Raw genomic sequence first — 25,942 nt, 5'->3', positions numbered from 1 at the left:
TAGCCATACAACGGACAAGGGTCTCATATCTAAAATATACTTGGAACTCAAAAAATTAAACCACCCAACAACAAATCCTCAAAGAAACAACTGCCCAATAAATAAGTGGGTGAAAGACTTAAAGAGACGCTTCTCTGAAGAAGAAAGAAGGTTGGCCAATAGACACATGAAGAAATGTTCAACATCCCTAGCCATAAAAGAAATGCAAATCAAAACAACATTGCGATATCACCTCACTCCAGTTAGAACAGCAAAAATCAAGAACTCTAACAACAACAGATGCTGGAGGGGATGTGGACAGAAAGGAACCTTACTTCATTGTTGGTGGGAATGTAAACTTGTCCAACCACTTTGGAAAGCAGTATGGAGGTTCCTCAAAAGACTTCACATAGATCTCCCCTATGATCCAGCAATCCCACTTTTGGGCATTTACCCAAATGTTTCCAAACAAGACCACACTAAAGCTACCAGCACAACTATGTTTATTGCAGCATTATTTACCATAGCTAAGATATGGAACCAACCCAGATGCCCCTCAGTAGATGAATGGATCAAGAAAATGTGGTATATATACACAATGGAATTCTATGCCTCCATCAGAAAGAATGACATTTCCCCATTTGTTAGGAAATGGAAAGGTTTGGAAAAAATTATATTAAGTGAAGTAAGCCAGGCTTCCCTTATTTGCAATATATAGTATAGGTATGAGTCAAGCGGAAAAGGTCAGATAATGTGATGTTAGGAAAATGAACCCTTAAATATGTATTTTAATGTTTTCATTTCTTTAATGCATGTGTTTCTAACGCATTTATAAGATTATTTCTTTGTTGCTTTGTATGTCCCTCCCCCACAGTGTAACCCCCGCTTTCACTATATTTGATGTCAGTATAACATGTGGAGGAGATGGGGACAAACAAGTCGTTTAAGGATTCAGGTGGACCTGTTGCAACAATGAGAAGTACAAAATGTCATGTCAAAACCAACTTTACAACGTCGGTGTGGGGGGGGGAGGGGGGTATAATTGGGTGGGGGGAGGGGGGAGGCGGGGAAGGGAGGTGAAGAGTAAACAAAGGAGGAGGCTGCAATGCTTGGTAAGAAATGTATGCATTATCCTGCCCATGTAATTGTAGCCCCTCTGTACAGTATGTTCTCAAATAAAATAAAATAAAATTAAAAAAAATTAACTATCACCCCATGTAGCTGCATATACCATAAACATGCATATTGTAGAAAACAGTACAACATCGGTTTGCCCTTTTGAATAGAAAACTGGTGTAAGGTCACAAGACCATGTGGACTGCTCACCTCAACCCAAATACCACCAACTTCATTTGGGTCCCTAGCACTTCTGGACTATCCATTATCATTTCACACAGGAACGACTGTTGGCACAAAAGTATTACAATGTCTAACTAAAGACACAAAGACAAATGTTGAGAATTTTCACTGAAAGCCTAGAAGTCATTCTTCAAATTCTTTCTTGTTTGAAAGGTCTTCTCAAACTAGAACTGTCCAAATCTAAGCTCCTGCATCTCCACCCAAGAAAAGAATTTCTTTCAGTTGCTCAGGTCACTACAACTGCAAATATCTTCCTCTTTTACTCTCATTCAATACACTTAAAATATCAGCAAATTCTCAGTTCTGTCTTCATGTCCTACCACTGCTACCATCTTGGTTTAAATCAGACAACTAGATTAGTTTATAACTAGCTTCAATGCTTTTCCTTCTGATTCTTTTTATTCTATTTCCTGTTGAGCACTTTTTTAAATTATGCAGCAACTTCTATATTGAGAGAGTTTTTCAATGGTAACAACTTGAAGAAATAATACTATTCATAATTTTACCTCTATTGTTCTTGAAAGAAAAATCTGATTGTTACATATGGAAAATACTGGTTTCCAAAGACTGTAGATGCATATAAAGTAATGATGATCATGTTCTTATTACATTTCTACAAATGAGCTTCCCAATCATTATCAACCTATAATGAAGCCTTATTTCCCCTCTGACATATGAATATGTTGCATTAATGCAGTTTTGAGTATTTGCAGCCCAAATATTGGAGCAACTCTTGATTTTCTCCAGTTTAGTGCATACCCAGACACCGTGACCAGTCACATATTCCTGAAAGTGTTTCTTTGATGCCCTTCTATTTCTTTCTACCTCTACTCCTTTCTTCTCACTGAAATCCTCTGCAATATCCACCTAGACATTTTATGCAAGAGCCTTTTAATGATATCCATTATTGCTCCATTGTCAATTTACTCTCAAAACAGTGTCTGAATGCCTCCTTCCTATATGTCATTCCAGCATTTCAATGGCATTCAACTTAATGAAAACTAAGGTATAAATATGAACTATGATTTATAATGCCAACTAATCTGAGACTTGTTTGCTTTTTATATTTATCAGTCTCCTGCTAGGCCTGTCCTCAATTGGTTCTTAATTTGTTGTGACAAATTTGTTGTTTATGTAAATATCTAAATGGCTGTGTGAGTTAAGACTGTGACCTGATATCATTGCATTGAAGGGGTGGGTTAAATAAAAAATATGAACTCTATTTTTAGCAATTAGAATCCTATCTGGCAAGAATGATATTATCAAACAATCTTTCCTCTATTTTTATGTAACCACCAAACCATTTTTATGTAACAAACCATTTTGAGGCTTATACCTGTGGTTATTTTCCTTAGCAAGCAAATTTTTAAAAATCAATGTTTAAATATTCTCTGAACTGTAATTTTAACATCTGTACTCTTTTCAAATACACTTATTGAAACAAATTTACACACAGAACACTACTTTTAATTAATGGAAATAATATAAATGCATAACCAGTTTATACTGCATCTTAAGTATTATTTCAGTATGTATTTTCTTAAAATTGGAATTTGTGAGTGAGAATAGATGATTTAAAATCTAACAGGTATTGCTAAATGCTTACCCAAAACTCTGTGAAAATGTACACCTTTACTAGTATGGAAGAAAGTTCCAATCATGTGCAGTACCCTTGACAGATTTATATAATGTCATTGTCAATTGTTGTTTATTTATGGGGTCAAGCAATGTATAATCTTTAATTGCATATTTTTTCTTATTGTTGAGCAATGAGATGATTGAGAGTTATTGGAGGGCACCAGTAAAACTATGTGTTCTGGACCTGAGAATTATAGAAATACTTTTAAAATCTGGATTATAGGTTCTTAATTTTTATCAATATTGTTCTAGGGCTCTTTTGCTAACAACATTGCATGTTGTAATTTTGTAAACAGATTATTTTTTCTTTACCAAGTCTTAACTTTCATTGCCAAAATTTCAAGTCATTATATAATTCATTTCTTGTGTTTTTGTTTGCATATTTGAACTATATCTTCCAGTACTAGGACTTGAACTCGTGGCTTCACACTTGATTGGCTTGCTTGCTCAGAGCTGGCACTCCAGTTCAGCATTTCACTGGTTAACTGATGGTGGATTCTCATATACAGTTCTTCCTGGGCTAGCTTGAAACCAGGATCCTCCAGGTCAGAATTATAAACCTTTTGAAAGAGGTTAAATATTATGATTTCCTAATTCAGGACAATTTTTCTTTTTTATGTTAACTAAGTGCCAGGTGCTATGTCATTTGTGACATGATCTTTGATTTTAAGAATTTTGCCATTTTAGGGAACAGGAAGAAGGGAGAGACCTATGAATGGATAATCATTTATATTAACTTATCAGCACTCATTATAAGGAGAGTGCTGTACACAATAATTTATAATAGCCATAAACTTTGATTTTCGGTAAGGAAGTTTGCCATTGTGTCCCCAATACCAAGTACATTTTCTGGTATGTACATAACACTATTCACAGCAAATAGATCCTGGTTAGCTAAGATACGTTAGCAATGAAGACAAATATCACACTTGTTAGCATGCTTCCTAATATTGTGTGTATATTGTTAATATGCACACAATAATAATGAAAACAGGAACAAATGCCAATTACTTTCATATAGAAAAATAAGTGTTTGTTATCACATTTACTAATTGACCACTGAGAAAATACAAATACAGTATTTGGAGGGAATAACTTGAATTGTCAGCTATTTTTTCTAGCCCATTTTTAAAATATCTTTTATTGTAAAGATACTGTACAGAGGGGTTTCAGTTACATGAGTGAGGTAATGAGTACATTTCCACTTGAGCATTGTTACCCCCTCCTTTCCCTCCCTTACCCCAACCATCCCTTCCCTCCCCACCTACCTAGCTCCTCCCTTTTCCCCTCTACAAGTTGTAAAGTTTGTTTTTAACATAGTGGCTTGTACATCTCATTGTTGCAATGGGTCAGCCTGTATCTTTGTTTCAACATTTTGTTATTTCCCTTCCCCTCCCCAAATTAGAAAAATGTATATACAAGATGCAGGGTACAGGAATCAAACACAGTAAAAACAGGAGTTATACCACGAGGGAAGAATATATAAAAGAAACAAAAGAAATCACGTAATACATTAAAAACAACAGCAACAAAGATAAAACCTTGTGTCTCTATCTTGGGGTTCATTTCACTTACCCACCATCTTATATGGTCATATTTGTATAGCTTTTGGCCTTTTCTACTTGTCTGGTAAGATTATCCTAGACATATATTAGTTGTTGCAAATAAGGGAAACCATGGGACCTATGTTTCTTTGGGTCTGGCTTAGAAAACTAAAGCTAGATCCTTAAATATCACCCTGCACCAGAATCAACTCCAAATGAATCAAAGACCTCGTAGTTTAAGTAGACACCCTGAAAACATTACAGGAAGGAATAGGAGAAACCCTAGGTCTCATTGGCACAGGTCGAAATTTTCTTAATAGGGACCCAGAAACATAACAATCAAAGCAAGAGCTTCTGCACGGCAAAGGACATAGCTAGCAAGATCAATAGGAAGCCCACCGGATGGGAGAAGATCTTCACTAGCCATACAACAGACAAGGGCCTCATATCTAAAATATACTTAGAACTCAAAAAGTTAAATCCCAGGGGCTGGGAAGGTGGCTCAGTGGTAGAGCGCTTGCCTTGCATGCCTGAGGCCCTGGGTTCGATTCCTCAGCACAACAAAAAGAAAAAAGCCGGAAGTGGCGCTGTGGCTCAAGTGGTAGAGTGCTAGCCTTGAGCTGAAGAGCTGAGGGACAGTGCCCAGGCTGTCCAGACCAGGCCCCATGACCAGCCCCACCCCCCAAAAAAAGTTAAAACCCCTAACAACAAATCCTCTAAGAAACAACTCCCCAATAAATAAGTGAGCTAAAGACAAAGAGAAACTTCTCTGAAGAGGAAAGAAGAATGGCCAATAGACACATGAAAAAATGCTCAACTTCTCTGGCCATAAAAAAATTCAAATCAAAACAACATTGAAATTCCACTTCACCCCAGTTAGAATGGGTATAGTTAAGAAATCTAATAAAAAAAAATATGCTTGGGGCGGGGGGGATGTGGCCAAAAGGGAACCCTACTGCATTGTTGGTGGGAGTGTAAACTTGTTTAACCACTTTAGAAAGCAGTATGGAGGTTCCTCAAAAGACTCCACATAGAGCTCCCCTATGACCCAGCAACAACACACTTTTGAGAATTTACCAAAAGGATCACAAACAAGGCCATACTAAAGCTACCAGCACAACTATGTTTATCACAGCGTTGTTCACCATAGCTAAGATATGGAACCAACCCAGATGCCCCTCAGTAGATGAATAAATGAAGAAAATGTGATAGAGATATCTATCTATCTATATATAGACCTCTCTCTCTCTATATATATATATATATATGTGTGTGTGTGTGTGTGTGTGTGTGTGTGTGTGTGTGTGTGTGTATATATATATATATATATATATATATATATATATATATATATATATATATACACACACATATATGCCTCCATCAGGAAGAATGACATCACCACATTTGTTAGGAAATGGAAAGACTTGGAAAAAATTTCCAACCCATTTATATAGAGGGCAATTTAAAGATTCAAACATTGCTATGAGCAGATCTTCATTTAGAAATATTTTCCTCTTTCTATATTTTTCCTCTTTATTTTCCTCTTTCTATATTTTATGAAACAAATTTATTCTCCCTTTTAATGCTCCTTCCAATATTGGTATCTGATTAAAATTTTATTTTTGTACAGTTCTGGGAGTTGACAGTCCAAGGACAAAATAGATTTAACATTGTCTTACAAGTTGGTATCCAGAGCAAAGCATCATCTGAGAGGACAGGTACACTGTCTCTCACATGGTAGAAGGCAGAAGGGCAAAAAGGAACAAACTCCCTTCCTCCAGCCCTTTCACTATGGCATCAGCCATGAAACATTTCACATTAGGTCACTGGAGGTCATTTCAGCTTTTGAAGAGGACAAAAACATAGCCTCTAAAACAAATCATCACAGTCATGTTTGTCATCTCTTCTAAAAATCCAGCCTGCTTTGCTTTTACTCATCATATATTTAGACAATGTTTGTATTTGTATTTGTATTGCTGAAAACTTTATTGTAGGTCACAGATTTCCATTTGCATTGGTTTTTCTTTGTCTTATGGGTGTATACCTGTGCATTTTACAACTTGGTCACCTACACATTTCTTGTTTTAACTTATCTAAAAATAATATTCGACTTTTGTAATTTCAGATTTCATATCTCAATAATAAAAGGAATAACAGATTTCACATTAACTTTTTTTAAACATATTCCATTGGCAGAGGGGTTCTATACTCACGTGATACTGTCTTTTGTTGAATAGCTCTCAAAGTTCTTTCCAATAGGTAAGATTTGATTTTTTGAAATAAAGTAGATAAGAGTACTCTGTGGTACTAAGATTTTACTAATCAGCATATTTGCACTAAACATAATGAAAATGAATGGTAAGGTGGAGAATGATCTAAAAATTTAGGTTTCTTTTTTGTAAAATAAGATTTGGAAGAATTTTCATTTTACATTAAAATTTAAAATATTATTCTGCTTGGAAAGATGAAAATTGAAGTGTAGATGAAGCGGAAATTGCTCAGGTAGAAAATAGGCAGTGAAGGGACAGAGATTTACAAGTTCTTGTTCTATTATGGTACTAGAAGCCATAAAGCACAGAGCAGAGCATGGGGTTGGGGTTTTCCGGCACTATATGAAAATTAGAAGTGTTGTTATTGAGATTTCAGTATTTTGAAGTTCATAATCATCTACTAGTTTTCCTCCGAACTTTTCAGGTATAAACAATAAAACTATGAACAACATTTGTTAAAAACTCTGTAATTGTGAGCTCCTTGACAGAAGCAATCCTCTTTTCTATCTCTGCAGAACTGATGAATTAATCGGAGGCCTATATCCTGTTTTTGCTTTGTTGTTGTTTCCTAGGTTTTTTTTTTTACAAGATCATAAACATTACAGACACATATTTCACCCAGCCTTTATTCCTCAAATACTCACAGCAATGGAAGGCGATGATGCCAGCCCACCATCTACTATTACTGGAAAGCCTTTAAGCCCATACATAGGTGCTCAATCAAAGATGTTAATTGCATGGGAATAGGGAAATAGCATTTTCCTGAGCCAATATTGCACTAGATCATAGTGAAAATGAATGGAAAGGTGGAGAATGACCTAAAAATGTAGATTAGATTTGTCTGTAAAGGTAATGAACTTCTAAGTGAGCACAAGCTAAATTCAGATTCCTAATAAAAAAATGGAAAAGAGCCAGGTTTCAGCTCTCATTACTGAAATTTTAAGGGACTCTAATCTTTACTTACTTTATCCTGTGAACTGTTTATTCTGACAGAGCTTTGTACCTTGATTTTCAAAAACAAATCTCATTAAAATTTGTATATCTTATCATATAAAATTTAGAAATGAATACCTTTATCATATCATCATTATGCTTCATTTGCATGTGCGTCATTAGGGAACAATTCTATGACTCAGTCTACATATTTTGAAAAAGATGAATAATTATATGTATGATTTTTAGCCTTAATTTGCATAATGCTATTTCCATCAAGGTAAAAATAAGCTATTTCAATTTCTTAATTATTTAAGCAGACTAATAAAAAATACCTAAATTAACCATTGGTAAATAATAAAAAATGGCCTTCAATGATGTTTTATTAAAAGATGTTTCTATGCTAATACCTAAGAATACAAGAAAATACTGCAATATATCGTGATAAAAGTAATGTTTCAATGGAGCTAGTTAATAGTGTTAATTAAGCAATACTTAAGATGGAATGTGGTAAAGTTTTCATATACCTGTATAATTTAGACGGTCTCACAGAGCAAATGGCTCACAAGAATGATAATTCACTCTTTCACAAAGGACAAGAAGTTAGAAATCAAGATACATTTTATAATTTTCTTAAAGATTTTACTAACAAACATTTATTGTGCTCAGGGGTTTAGTTGTGATATTTATAATATGTGTACAATGTATTTTGATCAAATTCACTCCATCTATATTATACTTAATCCTTCTGCCCCCTTCTTTTGAGCAGATTTTAGTGATTTTCATTATACTGTTCTCATACATAATAATTTATTTAGTAATAAGGATGATTTTCTCTTGATTTTTCTGGTTCTTAAAGGGACGCAAGATACATGTGTGCGCATGCACCCAGGTTGATCCTGTGACTTGAACTCAGGGCCTGGGCACTTTCCCTTGTTGCTCAAGGCTAGGACTTTACCATTTGAGCCACAGCTCCACTTCTGGCCTTTTGGTGGATAATTGCAGGTAAGACTATCACAGACTTACCTGCCCAGGCTGGTTTTGAACTGCAATCCTCAGCTCTCCGTCTCCTGAGTAGTTAAGATTACAGGTGTGGAACACCTGGCAGCATAATTTTAACTAGAAGTCTTGAAAGGTTTGTTTGGAGCCCAAGCTCTTATGTACTCCTACCTGGTCCCTCTGGAATCATCTGCAAACATGATTGACTCCCATCAACTCAGGGATTCTGAGTTGCTGCTACAAAGTGGATGCAGAAAAACAAAGATTTCTATTTCAGATCAGTTATGTGTGAGATTATAATAGGGATTTAAGTAGAGAATTTGTGTCTATTGGATGTTTTGAAGCCTAGATATATGAATTCAGGGATTAGTAGCTATTGATAGAAATGCAACAAAATGTGAAAAAAATAACTGAGTGTGAACATAGTTACAACTAAAATGCAAGCAATGACATAAAGACCACTATATGAGAAGATCAGAAAGAGGACTTTGAGTAAGAGTAGTTGGAGAGGTAGGAGGAAAACTAAACGTGTGCCACATCCCAACCAATTAACAAGAAATACAATGGACTCCAGGAGACAGTGATCAGCAACCAGGTCAAATGCTGCTAATAAGTTTAGTACAAGATAACTAAATATTGATCATCAGCTTTGGCACCAGTTGTTCATGCTGATATTTCTAGCTACTCAGGAGGTTGAGATCTGGAGGAATGTGGTTCAAAGTCAGCTCAGGCAGAAAAGTCCATGAAATCCCATCTCACAATAATAATAATAATAATAATGATAATAATAATAATAATAATAATAATAATAATAATAATAATGACAATAATATTAATAATCATGCTGGGATGGAGGTAGAGCACTAGTCTAGCAAACTAAGGGTGAGGCTTTAAATTCAAACTCTGGTACCAACAACAACAACAAAAATGCAACCAACACACATTTAAGGAAAGTCACCATGGAGCTGTTGATATCAAAACTTAAAATTGGTGTGAACAATTTTTACAACGTTTTGGGTGCACACATAATTTCCTCAGAATGCAGAAGGTTGTATTCATTTCAAAAGATCTGATGAGATTGGGGTAGAGGAAGAGAGCAAGAAAGAGAGGCAGCCAAGCCGAATGGTGCTCTGAGCCTTGACAGTCTCCCTGCGCAGTGTGGGTCAGAATTTTATTTATTTTAAACTGCACGGTAAGTCAGTTTGCTGAGGATCTGTGATGCATAGCACGTTGTAAATCCTCCACCTGCTGCCTAGAAAAATATAACCTAATAAAAACTGCTTGATAGATAATTTAGCACCCCACTGCTTAATTGCAGATAGAGGATAAATGCTTAGGAGCAGATGACTATTATCTAACATTTATTAAGCACCCACAGAGTACCTGGTATTGTATAAAACATGGATGAATCTACACCTCCTTACTCTCAAACTTTGATTTTCAGCAACATTATGTGTATACACAAACTCCTAAAACTATCATCCATGATAGATTCTCCTATCTTTTACTTATATATACGCAACACATATGTGTGTATTTAAATGCATGAATATATATACACATTTTTAAATTTTTTCTTATTTTTTATTATACATATATTTTATTGTAAAAATATTGTACAGAGGGGTTACAGTTACATGAGTGGAGTAATGAGTACATTTCTTAGCAAGCATTATTACCTTCTCTTTGTTTTCCCCCTACCATCCCTTCCCTCCCTACCTCCCCAACCCCTCCCACCTCCCCGCCCCCCCCACCTGACATTGTAAAGTACATCTCATCATCACAACAGGTCAATCTGCATCCCTATTTAAGCATTCCACTATATCCCTTCCCCTCCCCAAATTACAAAAATGTATATACAAGACGCAGAACACTGGCATCAAATCCAGTGAAAACAGGGGTTATACTATGGGCGAAGAACACATAAAAGAAACAAAAGAAACACATAGTGCGTTATAAGTACATAATATGATATAGATACATCTATATAGATACATCTATATAGATATCTATAGATCTATCTATACTAGATCTATCTATATCTATAGATATAGATCTATCTGTCTATCCATCTATCTATCTATCTATCTATCTATCTATCTATCTATCTATCTATCTATCTATCTATCTACAATGGAATTCTATGCCTCCATCAGAAAGAATGACATTGCCCCATTTGTTAGAAAATGGAAAGACTTGAAAAAAATTATGGTAAGTGAAGTAAGCCAGGCCCAAAGAAACATAGATCCCATGGTTTCCCTTATTTGCAATGACCAGTACATGTCTAGGACAAGCAGAGAAGGTCAAAGGCTATGTACATATGACCACATGAGATAATGTTAAGCAAAATCTACCCAAGACAGGGACACAAGTGTTTTTTTTTTCTTGCTTGCTATTGTTTTTAATATACTTATAAGGTATACACATTTAAATGCACAAATATATGCTATATATTTATATGCATACAGACAAGTACATTATAAGATTTTGCCCTATGCCGTATACTTAAGCCCCTCCCCCTACAGACATTTTTGCTGTAATGTTGTTAAAGGAAAAAAATGAGGAAGGAAAGGGAAGGGGAGCAACAGAATGATGAGACGAAGGACAAGGGAAGAACCAAATGCAACAGCCATACATGTGAGACAATATGTTGGAAATGATCAGTACAACTTTGAGGGGGGAAGGAAAAGTAGGAGGAAAATGAGGGAAAAGGGTAACAAGTTTGCCAAGAAATGTACTTATTTCCTTACTTACATAACTGTAACCCCTCTGTACATCACCTTGACAATAAAAAAGAAAAAGAAAAAAAGAAAAGAAAGAACAATGAGGTAGTAGAAAGTATGGGTAGCTTAAACTAAGGACTCAGTAGTATAAAGAAGCTGAGATTAGAAACTGTGAGAGGAAAGAACGCAGGAAACATGTCTCCAATGCTGATCAATTAATATAAATTAATACCTCCAGCTTCACAGGGCTATCTGTGTATGTGTTTGCTTACGTAATATCTCATTCTGTGTTCAAGAAAAAATAATGTGGACAGAACAAAGGGAATTTTAAATGGCAGCATGAACAGGCAATCATTTATTCAGTAGGTGAAGTAAAGCGATAAAAAGTAACGTGATATGAGGTAAAGTGATAAAAAGAATGATAAAAGTGGAGCTGGGAAGGTGGCTCAGTGGTAGCGCGCTTGCCTTGCATGCATGAGGCCCTGGGTTCGATTCCTCAGCACCACATAAGCAAAAAGAAAAAAGCCGGAATGGCGCTGTGGCTCAAGTGGTAGAGCACTAGCCTTGAGCTGAAGAGCTGAGGGACAGCGCCCAGGCCCAGAGTTCAGGCCCCATGATTGGACCCCCCAAAATAAGAATAATAAAAGTTAGGGGTGCTTAAAATGATTAAAAAAAAAGTGTTCCAGAGCAAAATGATGTGATATAGATGCAAACTCTTCTGCTCCATCATATTTCTGGATTGTGGATTGTGAATTCTGTTCCTGTACCTCACATTTCCTTTATTCCTTTATTAAATTATTGCTTCAATTTTTAACAATATCTCCACAGCTGCAGGCCTATATAGTCATCACACACTTGTTCAAAGCATGCATGTGAGTAATGAAATGCACACACAAACACACACAATGCACATGTGTCATTATCACTTCATTTTTCATACTCTAGTTACCTCACAGGTGCATTTTCTTCACATGAATTCCAGAAGACTCAGTTTAATACTTCTTGATCACCTATACTATACCACACAATATTGTTTAGAAGCTATGCATAAAAAGAAGGATGTAAAGCGAATGATACAAAGAAAATGTCCACTAGAGGCGTATAATGTAAAAGAGGACATGGAAATATGCGCAAAAATAATATTATATATAGCATCTGAGTGACAAGTACATGATTTTACTCAAGATTTGGGGGAGAAACTCTTTCCTGACATTTTGAATCAAATATATCCTATTGGAATAGTAGAAGTAGCGAAAATGAATGTACAAACTAGAAACTAATGATCATTTTTCTTATTGTATGTCTTGCATTATTATTTTACACGGTGTGTACTTTCAATAATGCTTTATTTCTCAACCTTCGCAAGTTCTTTGTGCCCTAAAAAACTAGACATACCTGTTTCCCTAATGACACAATTTCAGTGGTAAAACAGTCACATTGACACATGGATGATTAATAATTTTTCTCATATACTCTTTGAGATCTGAAGATCATTGAGAATACTGTTTTTGAAAATCAACAAGCATATCTCCGATTCCCCTTAGAATGAACTCCTTGAGGTCACAGGGATTGGATTTTATGCTTGGCACATGGGTAAAACTAGACTTAGAAAAATCAGTGGACAGGATACCCAATCAAATTTGAAGTCTATTGCTTCATAATGTAAATATCTCCTAAATATTGCATGGAATGGACATACTTATGCATTTTCTAGGACTTGTTTACACTAATACTTATGCATTTGCATTCATACTAAAATTTTTGTTGTGTAAAAATTAAATTTAACTGTGCATACTGTCATTCATTTCATAACCTTATGTAAAGATTACCCTGAATGCATCATCAAAGGGCATGAGGATATATTATTCCTTTTTGTGTATGATTCAGAATGCTCATTGTATCTCTGTGAAGTGGAGCATGAGGCAGATCATGATATTACTGTTGCTTTGCTAATGAAAGGTATTTTGGAGACTCACAGCTGTGCAAATACCACTGGATAATGCCAATAGGAGGCTTGGGGTTAGAGCCACAGCAGGCCACAGACCAGCTGCACTGAATGCATTCTTTCTGTAGTACTTAGTTCCATGTGACCAGGAAAACTGATCCAGGACACCATCGACATGTAGGGGATTGCTAATAACCCTCTGTTTAGGAGAGAGCAACACAGACTTCACAGAATAAAGAAATGATTTGATACTCACCCTCATATCAAAGAAGAGGGTTTTATAACTCTAAATTTACTCTTTAGAAATCACCTCAATCCCTTCCCAGCCTCCCCTCCGCCCCCTCCACCCAATCCTCCCCCCTCCACACCAAAGTTGTAAAGTTCGTTTTCGACATGACAACTTGTACTTCTCATTGTTGCAACGGGTCCACCTGTATCCTTATTTAAACAACCTGTTTTTCCCCTTCCCCTCCACAAATTATACCGACATCAAATACAGTGGAAACAGGGGTTATACTGTGGGGGAGGGACATACAAAGCAACAAAGAAATAATCTTATAAATTCATTAGCAACAAATGCATGAAAGAAAAAAACATTTAAATACATATCTTACGGTTCATTTTCCTAACATCACCTTATCTGACCTTTTCTGCTTGACTCATACATATACTAGATATTGCAAATAAGGGAAACCATGGGACCTATGTTTCTTTGGACCTGGCTTACTTCACTTAATATAATTTTTTCCAAGTCTTTCCATTTCCTAACAAATGGGGCAATGTCATTCTTTCTGATGGAGGCATAGAATTCCATTGTGTATATATACCACATGTTCTTGATCCATTCAGCTACTGAGGGGCATCTGGGGGAAGGGATGGGAAGGGTAAACAAAGGAGGAGGCTACAATGCTTGATAAGAAATGTACTCATTATCTTGCCCATGTAATTGTAACCCCTCTGTACGGTATTTTCACAATTAAAAAAAAATAAAAATAAAAAATCTTTCACTCTCATAAAAAAATCACCTCAATTGAGTCTGATTAAGGTACATTGTATGCATATAACATACACATTCAAATAAAATCCTTTACATAACTAATTGATACTAATAAAATTATGACTTAAAAAAAGAAATCACCCCAAGTTTAATTAGGAGGCAGTGCTGTATGATGAAGAACACAGTTCAGAATCAAAGGGAAATGGGTGTGAGCCTTAGCATTGCTCTGACTTGTCTGACAAAAGTCTCAAGAGAGCCAGAGTGGCTTTAGCATGACCCCTCAGATAATTGCCTTTGGCCTTTCCTCATTCCTTAATATTATCTGGAGTGTTATATAAAATTCACATTCTTCTCTTCCTTTCTATACTTTCTCAGAGAGTTTTGGAACCCCATTGCCATTTTGAACTCCTAAATAGTCATCTTCTTTTCCCCCAAGTGTAGATAGAAATCATCACCATGCAGTGTGGAGGGAATCAAGTATAATTTATTAATAAAAATAAATGTGATGTACCTCTTGTGTGTTAGGCATTTACTCAGTGCTAATTCTTGCTATTGTATTTGATTCATATAGGGCTTATGCACTTCATTTCTTCTCTATTTATGTGAGCTTCTTTTATTTTCCAGTAAAGCTGCCTCTCCCATTTCAGTCTACTGCATCACAATGAGTTTTCCATGTGAGGGTACAATTTGTATCATCACCAATTACAGATAGAATAATGAAACTAGACAACAGTGAATATAGAATGATTCTGACATATCTTCAGCCTTTGGGTAATCATGACAATTATTTACATAGACACACAATATTGTATGTTATCAGCACACAATATTACAGTGTTATTTCCATATCTCTTAAATGGAAGCACTATTTCATGGTGTCATAAATATGCTTTAAGCATGTAATTGCTATCTACTTATTTTCTCATGTGGAGAGTATTGAAAGGTAAGATGTCAACATCAGAGATCAAAATAATCCTAGAAAGGAGAAAAGAACCTACTATTTCATATATGCTATTTTTAATTGTCATCTTCAATTTGGGCACCAGTGGTTCATACCTGTAATCCTAGCTACTCAGGAGACAGATCTGAAATTCACATTTCAAAGCCAACTCAGGCAGACAATTCCAAGAGACTATTATCTCCAGTTAACCAGAAAAAAGTCAGAAATAGAAGTGTGTGCTCAAGTGGTAGAGAGCTAGCTTTGAGTGAAAAAGCTAAGCAAGACTATGAAGCCTTGAGTTCAATTCCCAGTATTAGCACACATATAAATACTAACAAAAATAGCAATTATCATCATAATGGGTAAGAATAGGTTTCTTATCATATTACATGATCGATAATGTTGCTCCAGTTACAAAGCTATTTCTGAAATGAGTGGGCTTCTTTTTTACATCTAGCTTGTAAGTGAAAGAAATGCTAGGATTAAACACTATCTCACACATTGGATTTAGAAAGCAAATAAACTTAAATTCATGTTTCAGCGATAGGATTATCCTGGCGTGTGACATGGGCAAGGTACATAACCTTTTTATGAGGAAGTTTTACTTCCCATTCAAGAATAGGAAAATATATACTGCTATATTCACAGTAGTGATATGAATACGAAATTTATGAGATTCAAATTTATAAGATATTTATAAGCGATTCAACATTATCTTCAGTCTTATCCATGAGGAAATGTACACTTAACTGTTTGTCTTCTGTCTTGAATACAAGTAAAACTCTATTAAAAATTAATTAGGGCTGGAAAGATGGCTCAGTGGTAGAGCGCTTGCCTTGCATGCCTGAGGCCCTGGGTTCGATTCCTCAGCACCACATAAGCAAAAAAGAAAAAAGCCAGAAGTGGTGCTGTAGCTCAAGTGGTAGAGCGCTAGCCTTGAGCTGAAGAGCTGAGGGACAGTGCCGAGGCCCAGAGTTCAGGCCCCACGACCGGACCCAAAAATAATTAAAAAAATAAAAATGAATTAAAAAATAATACAAATAACCAGCTAAATGAACTGAAAGAAAATATGTATAACTAAATAAAATAAACAAGTCAATATGAGACATGAAAGGGAACTCAATGATGATATAACAATCCTGAAAAAATTCTTACTGAAATCAGAGAGATTAAAAAACTATATAAGACAAATTGGGTACCCATGGCTCCTGCCTGTCATCCTAGCTACATAGAAGGCTAAGATCTGAGGATCACAATTTGAAGCCACCCAAATCAAGAAAGTCTGTGAGACTTATATCTCCCATAAACTACCAAAAAGTTAGAAGTGGAGCTGTGGCTCAAGTGGTAGAGCACTAGCATTGAGGAAAAGAAACTCAGGGATGGCAACCATGTCATGAGTTCAAGCCCAGGACCAGCACCAAAAAAAAAAAAGAAAGAAAGAAAGAAAAGAAAAGAAAAAAGAAAAATTCAAAAGTAAAAACTAAAGGACAAAGCAGAAATACAGTTGAAAGCAGAGTAGAGCAAATAAAATGCACAATATCAAGATCTAAAGAAAAGGTAGTTAAAATAGAAAATAAAATGGTTATTGCAAATAAGGGAAACCATGGGACCTATGTTTCTTTGGGCCTGGCTTACTTCACTTAATATAATTTTTTCCAAATCTTTCCATTTCCTAACAAATAGGGCTAGTATATGTCTGAGAAAAGCAGAAAAGGTCAGATAAGATGATGGTAATCAAAATGAACCCCAAGATAGGGACACAAGAGGTTTTTTGTTGTTGTTGTTTTTAATGTACTTATAATATACTATGTGATTTTTTTTGTTTCTTTTGTATGCCCCTCCTCCACAGTATAACCCATGTTTTCACTGTATTTGATGTTGGTATAATTTGAGGAGGGGAAGGGAAAAAACAAATTGTTTAAAAAGGGATACAGGTGGACCCACTGCAACCATGAGATGTACAAGAGGCTATGTGAAAAGATGAACTTTACAATTTTGCCCGAGGGGGGGAAGGAGGGGAAGTGTAGTTGTGGAGATGGGAGGGAAGGGATGGTAGGGGAAAAACAAAGGAGCAGGCAACAAAGCTTGATAAGAAATGCACTCATTACCTTGCTCATGTAATTGTACAGTATTTTCTGTACAGTATTTTTACAATAAAAAATTAATTAAAAGCAATAAAGCTTGCCAATGGCATTGGAAAAAAATGGAACAAGGAAACAAGAAAAGAATGTGTAGGAACTCCAAAAACTTGAATGAAAGACCAAACCTATGAATTATTAGTGTAGAAATGCTACCAAAGTATAGCAAAAAATAATTTTTAACTGTTATAAAGATATACCTTTCTAGGTACAGTAGCCCAAATGGATAAGCCCAGAATTGGACATCTATATAGGATATAAGATCAAACTTTTAAATACAAATAAAGGAAAACTTTGAAAGCTACAAATCAGGGATATCAAGTACCTATAAAAGATAGGGCAATTGGAATAACAGCAAATTTCACAAAAACAACAAGAGCAACACCAAAAACAAAACCAAAAATCTTAAAAGCATGAAGAGTATAGAATGATATGGTATAGAATGATATGCTAAAAGAAAGCAACTGTTAATAGAGATTATTCTGTGCACCAAAATTATCATTCATTCATAACTGAAGGAAAAATAAACCCTTTCCAAGTTGAATAAAACCAAAAGCATGTGCCCACTAAACCAACACTATAGAAATACTTAAAAAGATTCTGTACACCAAAAAGAAAGAAAATTTAACCAGGAAAATATTTTTTAAAAATAGCTAGATAAGCAAATGTAAAGTAGGTAAGAAACAAATACTAAAAAACCAAAAAGGCAGGAATTGCTACATAGTGTTTAATGTTAGCACTAAGTGTTCCAATTGAAAGAAATAAAATAACAAATTGGATTAAAAAGCAAACTCCAGCTGTTTGTTTCCTATGAGAAATATATCTTACCAAAATGACAAACAAACACTGACCTAAAATGCCAGGATAGAAAAGATCTCCCAAATCAAGAGATTACCTTCAAGATGTTAAAAACATATTATGAAGCAAAAAATACATTGAATTAAATCTTGGTTCTCCTGATTGATAACTTTATAATTGGCTCTTGAAATATATAAATGACTTCATGAAATCTGGGCTATTATAATTCTTTAATAGACAGTAGCTATTTTATTATAATTAAGGAAGTTGAATGAAATAAACTAAATGTTAACAGTGGAGAAACTGTGAATATTTATTATTTTAATGTAGATTTTTCCAAATTTATATCATAATAGTGGATACTGAATTAGTAAATGCACTAAGGTTGTAGAGAGACTGGAAAATAAGCAAATCTTTATTTTTCTGAGTTTCCTGAGTAATAAAAAGTCCTGGGGAATGAGACCGGTTTCCTTTTTATGAATCATAACCATGAAGTTTAGCCTTTCAGACAATTTAGCACATGGTAATTAAAACAGTAGACTAAGGCCACAGTAATATGTCCCTGCATAGAACCTAAATAGCTAAAATATAAAATACCAAGTGTTAAAGACCACAGACATAAAAGTTATTTTAAAATTTCTACCAAACACAGAAAAGTTCAATCACCTTGGGAAACAGTGTATTTGTATTTTAGTTCTGTCTGTTATAAAAAAAAAATACCATGTTTTGGGTGGGATATTAGCAACATACACTCGTTTCTTACAGTTCTGGAGCCTTCTGATAAGATCTCCTGTACACTATAAAGAAAGTCACCTTTATGAAGGCTTCACTCTCATGACCTTGTCACCTACCAAAAAAAAGTCCCATTGTCAAACACTAACACAGCGGGAATTCGGGTTTCAACATATGGATTTTAGAGGATACATTTAATTCACAGCAGTTAGTTAACTTAAGGCTACTTCGTGGATTGTCTTACTTATCTTGAGGGGTGCGGGAGGGTCTCTGGAATATAACTCCCATGATAGGTGAGGGAATCACTGTAGTATCATCTTCCCAATTTATATTAGAATAAGTTGAAGATAATTTGAATATAGTCTATGCTATTGAACATCTATTAAAAGACTACTCAATATACATCAAAGACCCCCAAACAAGCATCTTCTTGTATTAAAATTAAGAAAACTTCACAAACTAGGGCTCTCAGAACTGTTCCTTTACCATGAAAATCTCAAGAATGAATAGTTTTATCATGATGGAGTTTCATTCTGAGTAAGGAAATGACTATGAGCTAAATTTCCATCCTACAGGGCGAACACTCAGCTTCCCATCTTTCTTTATAAAAACTGTCAAGTGTCAGGCAGGGAATTAGTACGTGAAGAGAAATATTGTATATAGGCCAGGTGTTCTGTGAATGTCTTTGACTGACAAGAATCCTGCTAAACTCAGACTGAAGAAATTAAACCCTACTGTTTGTTGTCATTTGAATTTGCGGGATGCTGGGAATCTCATCACCTTCAGAATCTCTCTCCATTGGCCTGTCAAACTGCCTATAATTTCACCATTAGAAATTCATTCCTTTCAACAAGCTGAGACAGAGTAAGCAGAGACACAGGAGAAAGAAAATGACACATGGACACTCAATTGGGCCTGGGAATCTACAACATGTCTATATGGTAGGCAAAGTTTTCACACAGGCCTTTTATTAAAAAATTTTAATTCTCAGCCAGGCATCAGTGGCTCATACCTAGCTACTCAGGAGGCTGGGACCTGAAGACCAGGGTTCAAAGCAAGCCCCGGCAGAAAAGGTCATGAGACTCTTACCTCCAATTCACCATCAAAAAACTGTAAGTGGAGGTATGGCTCGAGTGGTAGAGCACTAGCCCTGAGCAAAAGAGTGCACAGATAGTACCCAGGACCTAAGTTCAAGCCCCAGGACCGGCACAAAAATGTTTTATTTCATTTCTCAAAATTGTTAGATTCCATTTAAGATAAAATATATTTGTAATTATGACATATTATGGTATGTTTCTGAAAATAATCACATGAAACACATTTTATTATTTTTATTTTCTTCAAGTGCAAAAGGGAATTCTTTAGAACACAGAAATTAATGATATTTCTTTTAAATCACTCAGCAACAACTCAGCTGATCCAAAATGAGTGAGTAAAAGTACTAGAAATGTTTGTCCATGCATGAGAGGGATGAGTGTGATTTCAGCGTTCATATAGTGTTTAGGGATCCTATAAAGGAAGTAGTATTATTCTGTCAGTTATGCCCATAGAGAGTCAAGGTTTTAATTATTTATAATATAAAGCTCTTGAGTCACATAATAGCAGCAAACATATATAGCAATTAATAAACAGCCAAAAGCCAATGTCTCAGTCTCCAGAGCCTAATATCTCAGAAATGGAACAGAGGGAACTGAGAATACATAGAAAAGTGATCCAAGAATGCAATCTGAAGAGACTGGCCTGAATCTCCAAGGGGTGTGTGTGTGTGTGTGTGTGTGTGTGTGTGTGTGTGTGTGTGTGTGTGTGTGTGTGTGTGTGTGTGTGTGTGTGTGTGTGTGTGTGTGTGTGTGTGTTCTGCCTTCCTAGCCTTTACCATAGCTACTTTCTGCCATGCCATGTAATTCTAATCAAATTCTGCACAGATCATGTGCTAAAAATGATTGTTACTCCCTAGCTTGTGCTCTCCTGACATGTACTCTTTCTGGATATGTTCATTTGCCTGTTACTGCTGCTCTTCCTGTCTGATATGTTCATAACATGCAGGTGAGATCAGCTGCCCACTATATACAATGTTAAACTCATCTCATTCCACATAGTTTGCTGTTGTATAGAGGGAGGAGGGGTCTAATCTACAGCACAACCATTGTATCTTTTATCCTTTGGACAGACATTACATTACATCTGTGTAGTGTCATCTGCTTAGAAAAACACAATTCTTTCCTCCTCCCTCTCTGCATCTTTCTGAAGCTTTTGCCTTCAGCTACTTTTTTGTCTAGAGTTTGTTTTGGCTAAAATCAGAAGAAACTCAAATAAACTTTAGAAACGGGGTGAGATACTCATCGGGATTCATTTTGTCAACGTGTTTTTTTCTTCTTCTGCTCAGAGAGGGTAGCCTCTCTCAATGCACACTTTACCTTTGACAGCTCTTCAGGAATTGGGGGAGACAGGATATAGTACCTGACACATAAAATTCACTGATTCAACTATGTAATATTTACTTCATAGCCAACAGAAATAAAAATAAGATATTTCTTTGAATATTTTTATTCATGGACTACCTGGTTGCATTGTCAGGAACTTTTCCAATTCCTCTATTAAAAAAAAACAACAAAAACAAAGAAATGCCCACTTTTATTTGCTTTCCACTATGAGATAAATCATTTCTTCTGATCTCTTATTGTGGAATAATAAATGATAGGTATTGTTTGGAAATGCATGTTAAATATGTTGAGAATGCAATAAAAATAGAACGGATACATCTTGATAAGAATACTATTAGATTTACCTAAGTAAAAGCTCTCCAGAGAAACGTATTTTTTCTTGCTGTAATTACTAGTTACCAGGACCTTTCTGCAGCCACAGCACCACTAAGGATCTCTGATTATTCAGTGATTTGGGCTGTTCAGATGCCGGGTTAACCATGACCTTGATGAATTCGAATCTCAGTTACTATGATGGGTCCAACACAATTTAAGAAACCGTAAAGAAGTCAAGAAAGCCATCCCCAGTAGTAGATTTTTTTTTATACCCTCCACTAAGTCCAGCAGGAGAAATCCTGATTATCACCACAGCATGAAACCAAATTGAGATACACAGAGAGAGAATACTGGGAAATCGCTCTTACTAGAAAAGTATGTGAGAGTATGGTCAATGGTCTCCTGAAGGGCAAGAAATCACTTGTCACAAACTGTGTTGCAGAAAAAGAGGGCATAGGGGATGGTTGGAAGATGAAATGACAGTTGATGTCACTTCAGTTGGATTAAACACATTAATATAAGATATACAACTGAATATCATACAGGAAAACATGGGAGAAGCTTTGGGAGGTATAGGCATAGGTAAATAGGTTATGAACAGGAATGAGCAGAAGTGGACAAATGGAGGTACATCAACTTAAAAAGTTTCTGCACACACAAATAAAATAAAATTAAATTAAAAAAAAAGTTTCTGCACACCAAAAGAAACAATTACCATAAACAAGAGAAAACCCACAGAATAGGAGAAAATATTCTCCAACTACTTGATGGTTAAAGGATTGAGATTCAGAATCCATGAAGTACTCAAGAAATTAAACAGCAAGAGAACAAGTGAACTAATTAATAAATGGGCCATCAATATAAATAGCCAGTTGTCAAAAGAAGAAATACAATTGGCTAATTAATATGTAAGGAACTGTGTAACATCCTTATCCAAAAAGGAAATGCAAAATAAAATGATGTCAAGATTCCAACTGACCCCAGGCAGAATGGTTGTCATCAAGAAAATAAACAACAATGGTGGTGAAAAAGAGACTGTGGGTCAAATTTAACCTAGTACAACCACGATGAAAATTAGTGTGGATGTTCCTAAAAAACCCACTAAAAATACTTAGAATTTGTTTGGTATCTAATAGACTCATTGGCAGTTGTTATTATTTGTCAACAGTAGAAGGCAACAGAGAGATTAAAAAAATAAAACCTATAAGAAAGTTTAGCAAACTTGGAAAAGATAATCATAAAAATACTTCCACAGAAAACAAAGAAGTGTGGAGATATGATTTGGAAGGAGATGATTCTATAAAAACTATCAGGATTTTGAAGACTATAACTTGATCTGAAACTTGAAATTTTAATAATATTTCCATAGTTTATTGATGTGGAGAGGATGAAAAAAAAGCTTTTAAAGCAGGATAAACATCTCAATAAATAATGTTCTTGGTGGAGAAAATTGATAATGTGGTTAGCAGAGCTTCAGGATTGGGAAAAGGGGAAAATGAAGCTGAAAAATGAGATTGAGAAACACCTTATCTGGGGGCATTCTTCTGTGGGAATTTGGTGGGAATTTGGTGAGTATGGAAGAAATGTCTGCCAGTTGCTCACAAAGATTTGTAGTCACATTGTTCACTACAAGATATATTTGGGAGAAGATGTGCCAAAGCAGACCAGGCATTTTAACAAAATTGAACTCAACTGGGATGATGGAAGCAATTCTTAGTAATGAAATTTCTGTGATCATGATGTGTGGTCCAACAGAGAGATGTGCTTCCTCCAACATCTCTTCCCTAGTTCTACAACTGGGAAGAAAGCTCAGCAGTCCAGCTGCCAAGTGACAGAAAATGGATAGATGGAGCCATGATGTCATGAAGGATCTGTGTGTGTGTGTGAGAGGGGGGGGGGAGGAAGAGAGAGAGGAAGAGGGAAAGAGAGAGAGAATCACTAGAACGCTATTACAAAATAAAGTTTCCCCTGATGTCAGAGACAGGGTGTAGAGGCGACTAGCTAAAAAAGCAATCAGGAAGGCATCAGGGAGCTCAGCAGTCAACTCTGACAGAGTTGGGGAGAATGAAATTATGGAAGTGGGTTAAGAATGTCATGACTGAATATTAAAATCATTGGAAGGGGTAACTGGCAGGACTGAATGATAGGGCTTGTGGAATACAAGAAAGAAGCTGGAGGAGGAAGTGAAGAATTCTTGCCCCCATGACTAGTCCAAAACAGACACTAAAATGACAGTTCTTGACTTCATTTATGATGTTAAGTCATCGTAAGTGGTAGAAAGGAAATGATGGCTGGATCCAAAAGGTAGTGAAAATTCTACCACTGAAACATCCAGAAAGATTGGCTCTGAAGCACAATCTTCACCTCTCATCCTCCCGAGTAACAGAATTTTATTATTTTTAAGAACACCAGCTAACACTCACAATATTTCTATAAGACAATTAAGGCACATTTCAAAAGACAGAAATATCAAACTACATTTTGTGCATCCATTTTGAAATAAAGATTATTTTGTTTTACTTCAGAATGATTCGTTGATTATAGGAATATTCCAAACAGCAGCAGCGATGTTATTTATATAATCTAGTCAATAGAATTCCCATAGAAATGGATAATTCTAAATCTTAGTGTGACATCCACATATTTTCTTGTGTGTTAGTTTTGCAATGATCACCATGAGGTTATATTGTGTTTTCTATTTGATGTAGAGGTAGTTTCAAAAATAAGCTACACTATTGCCAATGCTTTGCAAACCCTTCTTCATTCTTCATAGGGTCTTTGATATCTGGACCTGCAATATTTCCTTTCATGCTCAACTGCATTGTCTTTACAATTGACAGTGCCGGGAGCTACGTGGGTCTGTACATCACTGTGTCAGTGAGTGGACATTCTGTGTCCACTGCTGATTTGCATGGTCTGCTGTCACTTTATGCCTCCTCTGTGGGTTGTGTGCGCTCCCGACAGCTGCTTCTATAGCACACAGCCATTGGATTGGCTGCGGTGAGAAGATGTGACATGTTCAGATTCTGATGACACAGCAAACTGCAAATTACCCATTGGCAAAACGAAGTCTATTACTGGCAAATGGTCTCTGGAATTCGGTAATAGGCAATCTGGGCTTTGCAGTATTCCAGCTCGGCAGATGCTGGTGTATATAAGAGTTCCATTTTCTAGTAGTCAAAGTGATAATCAGCCATAGCAAGCTATTCATGATTGCCCACTGTGAACAAACATATCTCTTCTTTCCTCCAAGTGGCGCTGGTGATCCATGAGCATCCTATAGGTAGGTTGTTTTCTTTGTCAATTCTGTTATTTTAGCTCTCCAAATTTCATTAATCAGTATTAATGCTCTCTCATGTTAAGTACCCATATGAGACAAAACACTTTTGAGCTAATAAAATAACTGATTTAAATGAAATAACATTTTTTTTTGCTTTAGAGGACTTTATTATTATTATTATGAAAATACCATACAGAGGAGTTACAATTGCATGGGCAAGATAATGAGTACAGTACATTTCATTTTTTTTATTGTGAACATACTGTACAGAGGGGTTACAATTACATGGCAAGATAATGAGTACATTTCTTATCAAGCATTGTAGCCTCCTCCTTGGTTTCCCCTTCCCATCCTTTCCCATCCTACCCCCCATCTTCCCCTCCCCCCACACCAAAGTTGTAAAGTTCGTTTTTCAACAAAATGACTTGTACATCTCATTGTTGCAATGGGTCCACCTGTATCCCTATTTAAACTATTTGTTTTCCCCCTTCCCCTTCACATTTTGCATTATGCAATTTCACTTTTAAGGTGTGAAGTGTGGCTGAAATTTGCCTCAAAGATCAGAGACCCTTGACAGCAATCATTATGGGATGTGAGGAAGCTGTTCTTAGGTTCTAGTATGAGTTTAAAGATTTCATAGAGATGCATTTTACTGATCACAATGGATACGTGTTGCTGCATCTGTGGCGAGCTTCTCGAAGCAAGGCATTATCTTGTTCTTGGTTTACCAGACAAGCCCCCTAAGCTACACTTATGACACACACAGATACCATTGATCTTGTATGACAATAAATTTTATAAGCATATTCTCCTTTATACAATGACAAACCTTTACCCTAGACAATATTCCACTACTAAGCCAGATGAACAGCTTTATCTGAATGAGTATGTTGGTTGTTGGTGTGTGT

The sequence above is a fragment of the Dipodomys merriami genome, unplaced genomic scaffold (assembly GCF_024711535.1).
Source record: "Dipodomys merriami isolate MVZ:Mamm:240054 unplaced genomic scaffold, mDipMer1.0.p SCAF_15, whole genome shotgun sequence".
Taxonomy (NCBI): Eukaryota; Metazoa; Chordata; class Mammalia; order Rodentia; family Heteromyidae; genus Dipodomys; species Dipodomys merriami.
Note: the sequence above shows the minus strand (reverse complement) of the source record.